Source organism: Physeter macrocephalus, chromosome 3 (genome assembly GCF_002837175.3).
Source record: "Physeter macrocephalus isolate SW-GA chromosome 3, ASM283717v5, whole genome shotgun sequence".
Lineage (NCBI taxonomy): Eukaryota > Metazoa > Chordata > Mammalia > Artiodactyla > Physeteridae > Physeter > Physeter macrocephalus.
Genome location: NC_041216.1, coordinates 26,047,278 through 26,056,100, shown reverse-complemented (window position 1 = coordinate 26,056,100; position 8,823 = coordinate 26,047,278). Strand labels below are relative to the sequence as shown.

Below are 8,823 nucleotides of genomic sequence, written 5' to 3'. Positions count from 1 at the left end.
GGGTTCGTGCCCCGGTCCGGGAGGATCCCACGTGCCGCGGAGCGGCTGGGCCCGTGAGCCGTGGCCGCTGGGCCTGCGCGTCCGGAGCCTGTGCTCCGCAACGGGAGAGGCCACAGCAGTGAGAGGCCCGCGTACCGCAAAAATAAATAATAATAATAACCTAAGCTGGTGCCCCAAGTGAGAAGACTTCAGTAGAGCAGGTCTCAGGAGGTCTTTCCTAGCTGTCTCAGTGTGGGTAAAGTACTGTGAAGATGAAAAGATAATGGGGGTGGGGTGAATTGGGAGATTGGGATTGACATATACACACTATTATGTATAAAATAGATTACTAATGAGAACCTACTGTATAGCACAGGGAACTCTACTCAGTACTCTGTGGTGACCTAAATGGAAAGGAAATCCAAAAAAGAGGGGAGATATGTATACATATGGCTGATTCACTTTGCTATGAAGTAGAAACTAACACAATATTGTAAAGCAACTGTACTCCAAAAAAAAAAAAAAAGATGAAAAGATAATGTAGGAAAATGGCCATATAACGCCTGCTCCATAGTAAGTGCCTAACGCATCTTTGCTTGGGTTCTCCCACAGAGCAGACAGATGGCAATTACTGCTACTAGGGCAGGTGATTGTCGGGGGCAGGCACAAGACCACCCTGCTAGAAACGACATCTCCCAGACTCCCTTGCAGCTAGCCATGCCATGTCACCAAGTTCTGGCTGATGTGAGCCCCCGTCAGGTGTGCAACGTCCTGGTAGGGATTTAAAACACCAGGCTGGAACACCCCCCATTTCCCTTCCCAGTTTCTGGCCTGACGGGCTTGGCGAGGACGTAGCTTCCACCACAGCAGTTCGCTCAAGGCCCGCAACGTGACAGGAATGAGGAGGGTGAGCCACGGGAGAAGGGCCTCCTCGCCAGCCCACACGGACCGGGCTCTCACGGGAGAGGGAAGAGGAGCATCTCCCTCAGCTAAGCCTTTGCATTCGGGGGCCTCTTTGCTACAGCGGCTTTGCCTTCACCTCCCTAACTCAAGGACGTGGGGAAGACTTCACCCGAGGCACTAACATTGAATTGGACATCGGAGGATAAATAGGAATTTATCAGCGGAGGAGTGGGGTGAAGTGTAAATTCCAGAAAGAGGGAGCCACACTGAATGCAGAGGTCCAGAGGCAAGAAAGTCCTTGGCTGATTCTAGCCAGTGTTTCTCCATTAGACTCGCCTGCTGGTTGAATACAGATTCCTGGGACTCCCTCCACCCCATCCCAACTCCCCCATCAGACCTTTTGAGTCAGAATCCACAGGGGATGGGGCCAAGGAATCTGAATTTCTACCTGGTGCCTTGGGTCCACTCTCGTGACCAGCAAATCTGGGAAAGCTGGCCTGAGGCACAGTAACTGGCTTCTGGGCTCTTGGACCCCATAAGGAATTTGAACCTTAACACAAAGCCCATTGCTTCTTTTCTTTTGGGGGAGAGGTCACAAATTCTTTTAAAAATGTGATGAAACGTATAAGCCTTTTCCCAGAAAATGCTCCCCCCGACCCCAACATTTGAATGCCTTTTCAGGGACCCAAGAGTCTGCTTTTTGGAACCCCATGGGAAAACCTCGGGGGCCGTGATTTCAATCAAGAGAGACCTTGGATTGCATCAAGGCAGCTCCCATAGCGGCATAGAGATGAAGGGTGGGCGAGGGGCCCCAGGTGGGAAGCCCAGCCAACAGGCAAGTGAGGATGGAGGTCTGCCCCAGGTGCAGGTCACAGGAACAGAGGAGGCTGATGAGAGAAAGTCAGAAAGAGGAGGCCAGGGCGTGTGACCAAGAACTGGGCAAGAGGCTGGAAGGGGCAGAATTCAGAGGGAGGTTTCCCCTTGGAGAGTCCTTCAGAGAGGGGCATGGGGGGGTGGTGCGGGGCCCATGACCCAGTTCTTTGGCACGTCCAGTTTTACAACAAATGGAAGGACTTCGAGGGATCAGGTAGTGGTTTCTGGAAGGCCGTGGACATTCAGGTAGAAGTTTAGAAGGGGGCCCCCGCTAAGATTCAGTGCTCGCTGAGGATGGGTGACAGCTGATGCTGTGAGAGTCCATGGCCTCCTCCAGGGAGAGGCTGTAAAATGAGACAGGAGGCAAGACCCTGGAGAGACCCACCCATGAGGGCAGGGAGGACAGGAGCCCAGGAAAGGGGAGAATCAGAGGAGGGAGAGACAGAGACAGACAGAGAGAACAGGGGCAGAAGGGTCAAGCGAAGGAGCGCTGCCGGGCCATTGGATCGGGCAGCTCAGAGTTCACTGGGCAGTATTTGGAGATAAGGAGACATGCTGTCTGCAACTTACCTGCAGATGATTTAGGAAAAAAATACATGCACATAGAAAGAGAGAGAATGATAAAGCGAAAGTGGCAAAATGTTCCCAAGTGGAAAAGCTGGGCGAAGGTTTGGGGGAGTTTTTTTGTGATGGTCTTGCAACTTTGTTTTAAATAAAATCCCCTTGTTTTAAACAGAATGCTTTGCGGAGAGTGCAAGACACTAGCCGGACAGTGGTGGGTTAGCCCGCGCAGACGAAGCTTTGGAGAAATTTGAGGCTGAAGAAAAGGAAAAGGAGGGCGCTGATCATTTGAAGGGTGGCATTTTTAAACGATGGGGATCTGGGAGGAGGAAAACGTGCTCGAGAATATTTTAGGGCTGAAACTACAGTCTCAGAGGAGGGAGAGGGGAAGGAGGGGGAGGGGGACACAGGAATGAGGGGGAGGGGCTGAACCGGGTTGAAAAATGTGGGATCGAGCCAGGGTCAGCCTTGGAGTGGAAGTGGGGGCCCTTTGGAAATTGGGGCCATTTATCCCCGTGGGAGTGAGGTGGGCCCCCCACCTCAAGTCGGCCACCGGAAGCGATTGCCCTTTTAAGGCTCGGGCAGCCGGCGGTGAGTCACGCGGGCCCGCCCCGTGGGCGTGCGCCGCCCGCCCCGCCCCCGCCGCCAGCGCGCCCCGCCCCCGCCCCCACGCCAAAGGGGCCCCGGGGGTCGCGGCGCAGGAAGTGGTCTCTCGGCGCCGCTTCATTCCTTTCCCCTGAGCCAGGCGTCTTCGCGCCTTTATCAAAGTTATTTTTACGCGTTGAGAAATTTTCAAGTGAGCACTTGTGCGGTGGCACCTTCTCCTTGTCGCGCTTGGGCCTTGAAGAAATTCCCCGGCTTATTTATAGCCCGTGTTTATTTTTACTCAAGTCCTGAACTCGAGCCTCTAGAAGTAGTCTGAGCGGCGGCAGATCGGGAGGGAATCCTGGCTTTGCGACCACGGATCCAGTAACCGGGTTTGTTCCGTGACCTGGGGGCACCCCGCGGGGCCGAGAAGAGGGACAGACCCAAGTTCAGTGCTGGGCTAGGGGCGCTGCCGGAGACCCCGTGCAGGCAAAAAGCGACCTTGGCCATCCAGCCCCTCCCGCGGTGCACTTTAACCTCAACCCCTCCACTCCAGGTGCAAAATCAGACCGCCCTCGTCCGCCCTTACTGGTTGTTCCCTTCCGAGATCGGATCAGTGGCATCAGACTTTTGAGGAAAGTGATGACTTAGGTTTTGCTTGACCCAGAAGCTCAGACTTACGCATCCTCTTAGTCTCTTGGGGACTCCATGCGGTGACGTGGAGCCCTTCACAGAAACAGGTAAGTTTCCTAAGTGGTAGGGAGTTACCCCTACCAGCGTGGGGTGGGGTCCTTGAGGAGATGTTCCCTCTCCACCCTCATATTCGCTGGGCCTGCTCTCAGACAAGGAAAGAGCCACTTTAGGAATGGAAACAAGTCGAGGGGTGACATAAAGAATGGGTTTCAAAGCCGCCGCACGCCGGCCCCCTCGCATGTATTAACACCGTGAAATTTCCCAGAGGTCCTCCAGAGAGGGTGTGGATTTACAGTCCTGGAAGACAATTTTGACAAAAACTCCGGATTTGGCCTCGAACGTTCGGATGCCCTATGTAACTGGCTTGCTCGAGCCTGATGGAGCCCGCCTTTCAGGGTAATCTTTGGGGCTCATAATTCAGCGCTGAATAGACCCCATCTTGGTTCTTTTACATTTGCCTGGAGCAGTTAGACTTTCCATTATCTCTCATGAGTCAGGGCCTGTTGAATTTATTTTACATTTATTTTAATACAGCCCGGAGTTGGCTGAGGTCATCCTCATTCAGGTCCAGACTGTAAAACGCCATTAGTCTAGCAGTTCAATGTAAAAGAAAGGAACAGAGTATAGTGCTCTTTTGTTCGATTTTGCTTTTACTCTTCCCAGAAAATGGGTCTGTGGGTGGGAGCCCAGGGATAACAGACCCCTGGTCTGAGGCAGAGATTCTGCAGCTCCTAGAGACTGCTGGGGGCCCGTGCTTCCGGACCAGCAGCCTGGGGGCTGCCTGCCTGTGTTTTGTTTGCGGGTAGATGGATGGATGTGCAGAGGGCAGGAGAACCATTAAAACAGAGGGTTGAAGCAGAAGACTTTCTGCCTAAACTGGCCTCCTGGTGGGAGAGCTCCCGCTAAGACCACCCTCAGCCTGGATGCGTTTAAACCCTCATGGTTCTGAAGCTTCGGAGCCGCCGCTGGCATGTTGTTAGTATTAGGCGTTTCATCTTTTAATTTCTACCCTGCAGGAGGGGAATGCCTACTTCGGTCAGCTGGATGCTGACCAAAAGCGTCCACCCTGTCCAGGCACTTGGTCCTGACCCATCCTAAAGCAGGTAGACAAACACCCGTTCTAAAATCTGATTTGAACTTTGGGTTATTGAAAACACTGCTTTCTTCTCTTGACTTTATTCCTTTACGCTTCATTAGTTTAAAGAGTTGTTTATTGAAAAGTTATGAAAATTATGAAGCTCCCAAGAGCAAAATGACAAAAAGTATTTTGAACGTTGCGGTAGGTATAACGCTCTACTTTAGCTCTCCAGTTTTCTAGTTTTCTGTGATTTCGGCCTAATTTGCTTATGCATGTACAGGCATACATTTTATTGTTTTGCACATTACGGTGATTAGCAGGGACTGCAGTTTTTACAAATTGAAGGTTGTGGCAGCCCTGTGTCAAGCAAGTCTGTCGGCACCATTTTTCTAACCGCATTTGCTCACCCCATGTCTCTGTGTCACATTTTGGTAGTTCTCTCAGTATTTCAAACTTTTCCATCATTATTATATTTATTATGATGGTCTGTGATCAGTGGTCTTTGATGTTACTTATGCAAAAAGATTATATAAACTCCCTGAAGTCTCAGATGATGGTTAGCGTTTTTTTTAACAAGAAAGTAATCAAGGTATATATACATTGTTTTTTTTAGACCTTATGCTGTTGTACAGTTAATAGATGACAGTAAACGTAACTTTATGTGCGCTGGGAAGCCAAAAAATTTGCGTGACTTGCTTTATTGGGATTTCACTTTATTGCAGTGGTCTGGAACGAAACCCACAATATCTCTGAGATATGCCTGCGATGAAATTGATCTCATTTTCCTATTTTTATGCTTCAGGAGATGGGAAGAGTATGTTTAATGTGATTTCAAAAACTTTGGGCTTTTTGAAGGAAACATCCTAAATAAGCATTGCTCATCGTGTTCCTAGACATGAACGAATGCCAGTCTCAGCATCCCTTAAAATTCATCAACAACGGGACTGCAGAAGGTGGCCGGATCTGGAGTTGACGCTTCCTGTCCAGAACAGACAGGACTGTGACTGCCTGTGCAGAGGTGTCATGGGGTGAGGGCACCTGGAAGGTCCCCTCTCTTCACGGGGGTTCTAAAACCGAGCTTCTCAGGAAACCTAGAAATAAGATATTTTTTCCTCCTAAATGATTTTTAATGATGGCGGTCACATCAACCATAATTTATTTCAGCCTCATTCGTTGGAAGTATGTAATAATTTACATACCTGTTGTAAAGGAAGTTTTGCTGAACAAGAAAGATCAGAGGGAGGACATCTAACTTATGTAACAGAAAAACATGTTTGTCTTGATTCTAGAAGCCCTCATTTGTATATTATTAATTTAATGTTGATTTAAATGATCCTTCTCTGTTCCCTAAATAAATCTGCCCGTGTCTTCAGGGGGCAAGATTCTATTTTCTCTCACTTTGGGTTTCTGTAGTTTTGAGGGTAATATAACTAAATTTCTTTTAAAATATTGAAGGGGATCAAAATATGCCATCCCAAAACACACCACTTTGGCATAAGAATTATTTTGAGCTGAAGGCAATTGAGAAAAAGCAGACACAGGAAAGGCAATCTGCCATCCCCCTGTCTGCCTAAAAGTAGGTCATAAATTTCTCTGGTGAAGATGTTCTCCCCTCTCTCATACCAGGAAGGGAAGAGCAACCTTTATCACTGGAGATGGAGATGTCACCAGGATGAGTCTGCATAAATAAAACCCTGCTTTATCTTACATTAGTTTCTCTGATGTATTTACCTTCCCATGATTTACCACTCCTAGAAACCAAAACCCTTGTCCTCTGTCTTTTCACTTCTCAAAAATTTTTTGCCCTTTGTTAAAATGGTATATAAGCCCCCTGAGTTTAACCACTTCATTTCTTTTCTGTGAAGCCCTCCATGTGTGTTAAAATTAAAATATTAACCCATGCGTGTAAAAATTAAAAATATTAACATCAAATAAAATTTGTATGCCTTTTCTCCTGTTAATCTGGCTTTTGTCTGTCTAATTTGCAGATCCCAGCTACAGAACCTAAGAGGGAGGAAGAAAGAGTTTTTTTTCCTCAACAGTATTCTCTAATTGGACTAATTAAAATAGGTGGTCCTATAATTCAATCTGATCTGTATGATTTTATGATATGAATAATTAGTTCTGAGGAAGAAACATCCAATTTATCACCATAACATGGAACCATTTGAAAATTCTTTCCAGATTTATCTGTGTCCTCCCCAGACGCCCCAAGAATATCCATTTCCTGAGTCTGGAGACAAAGCAGATAAGAGATCCTGACTGCAGAGATTTGATATTTAAAACAACACAAATGTGAATATGCTCTTCTTCCATTTGCCAGGGATTCACCACCTGGCTGCTCTCACTGGCTGTGCTAATTGGTCATGAGAAGGAAGTGGCTAATTAATTCCTTGGAATGAGTGTGGGCGTGCTGGAGGTGACCCAGAGCCTGAGAAATAAATGCAGTTTAGCTTAGCAGTAAGCCAGGGAGGGTCCTCACTGTCACCTCCGTCATCCTCCTTCTCTCCCTCTTCCTCCCCGTCATCGTCATACACTCATCATACCTGCCCCGGAACACAGTGCCCAGCACCGAAGCAAGCACTTCACAAGCATCATCGCACAGTCACGGAGGATCAGAGTCTTTCCTGGGATTCCATTCCTATCCACAACATCATGATGACAGGGACAGACAGTGGGCAGCGTGCATCTTCCTGTCTTGAGTAGAGCAGCAAATGCAAGCTGGTTACTGGGTCCAAAGAGAAGACAAACCAGTTCAGGACCAGGTTTAGCTTCTTAGAAAGAAGAGCTCCCAGGAATAACTGAATCATTCATTCCGCAAAGATCTGGAGGGCCTGTAAAGAGCAGGGACTGTGCTGGGCGCTGGGGTTACAGGGACGAGCCAGGCAGAGATGGTCCTGACCTCAGTCTTCCATTTCTTTCTTTTTTTTTTTTTTTTTGCAGTACACGGGCCTCTCACCGTTGTGGCCTCTCCCGTCGCGGAGCACAGGCCCCGGACGCGCAGGCTCAGGGGGCATGGCACACGGGCGCAGCCGCTCCGCAGCAAGTGGGATCTTCCCAGACCGGGGCACGAACCCGTGTCCCCTGCATCGGCAGGCGGACTCTCAACCACTGCGCCACCAGGGAAGCCCAGTCTTCCATTTTTAAACAGAACCAGTAGGAACAGAAGAAGCAGGCAGTCAAAGATTCTGATCCTCTCAAACCCAGGACAAGATCAAAGAGAGCAGAGGACTGTGACGTCGAAGAGAGAAGAAAGCCTAGCTGCGCCCTGAGACAGGAGAAACCACATCTTCTGGAGAAGCAGGGCCCAGGAAGGTCTCTGGGAGAGAGATGAGTCACGGGGGTGGGGCACTCCCAGCCAGTGGGAGCGGCCAGGCCGACTGGACCTGGAGATGTTCTGTCTCCCCAGAGCGACCACCCGTCCATATGCCCACCTGCTGCAGTGTCCACCCAGGGGCCACTGGTCCGGGCATCACCTTCAGGAGACTCTGGGGTCCTGGGCCCTACGCTGGAGGAAGCAGAGGAGGGTTTCCCCCGTTTCCTCCTGCTGACATGAGAACAGTTGAAAGAGAAGATGAGGGAGATGAGTGGTTATTCGGGTTTTGACTTCCTGGATCTTGCTCATCTTAAGATACCAGGAAAAATAGGCTCTTAGCTAGAAGTGAGCACATGGGACAGGGTCAAGAATGTGTTTGCCTGAGGACTGGCTGCATCCCGAGCAAGCCTGGAGCTGAATATTTCGGAGGAGGGAGAAAAACTCCAAGGCATCAATGACTTGGGTTGCTGTGGAGGACAGTGGGATGATGTAGAAAGAACTGGAGGCACATATATACAATGGAATATTACTCGGCCATAAAAAGAAACGAAATTGAGTTATTTGTAGTGAGGTGGATGGACCTGGAGTCTGTCATACAGAGTGAAGTAAGTCAGAAAGAGAAAAACAAATACCGTATGCTAACACATATATATGGAATCTAAGAAAAAAAAATGTCATGAAGAGACCAGGGGTAGGACGAGAATAAAACACAGACCTAGAGCATGGACTTGAGGATATGGGGAGGGGGAAGGGTAAGCTGTGACGAAGTGAGAGTGGCGTGGACATAAATACACTACCAAACGTAGGGTGGATAGCTAGTGGGAAGCAGCCGCAT

The 8,823-nt window shown here is 49.1% G+C and overlaps 2 long non-coding RNA genes across 6 annotated transcripts in view; both read left to right on the top strand.

The window, feature by feature from the left end:
- LOC114484995 (uncharacterized) overlaps positions 1-2,634 on the top strand; it is a 9,314-nt gene extending 6,680 nt beyond the window's left edge. For 2 of the 3 annotated variants that reach the window (XR_003678424.1, XR_003678423.1), the window contains exon 4: positions 803-1,352. This is a non-coding gene — a long non-coding RNA (uncharacterized lncRNA). Of the gene's footprint in view, positions 1-802; positions 1,353-2,491 lie in introns of those variants that run through there. The other variant, XR_003678425.1, reaches the window with a different exon arrangement.
- Positions 2,635-3,124: 490 nt separating this feature from the next.
- On the top strand, positions 3,125-7,617 carry LOC102984986 (uncharacterized). Of its 3 annotated transcripts, none has more exons than XR_002891941.3 (4): positions 3,125-3,293; positions 3,458-3,641; positions 4,611-4,697; positions 5,566-6,468. It is a non-coding gene; the product is annotated as an uncharacterized lncRNA (long non-coding RNA). The 3 variants fall into 3 exon arrangements; XR_003679198.2 differs by adding an exon at positions 6,661-7,617 and having other exon boundaries at positions 3,126-3,641; positions 5,566-5,700; XR_448361.4 differs by having other exon boundaries at positions 3,133-3,641.
- The last annotated feature ends 1,206 nt before the right edge of the window (positions 7,618-8,823 follow it).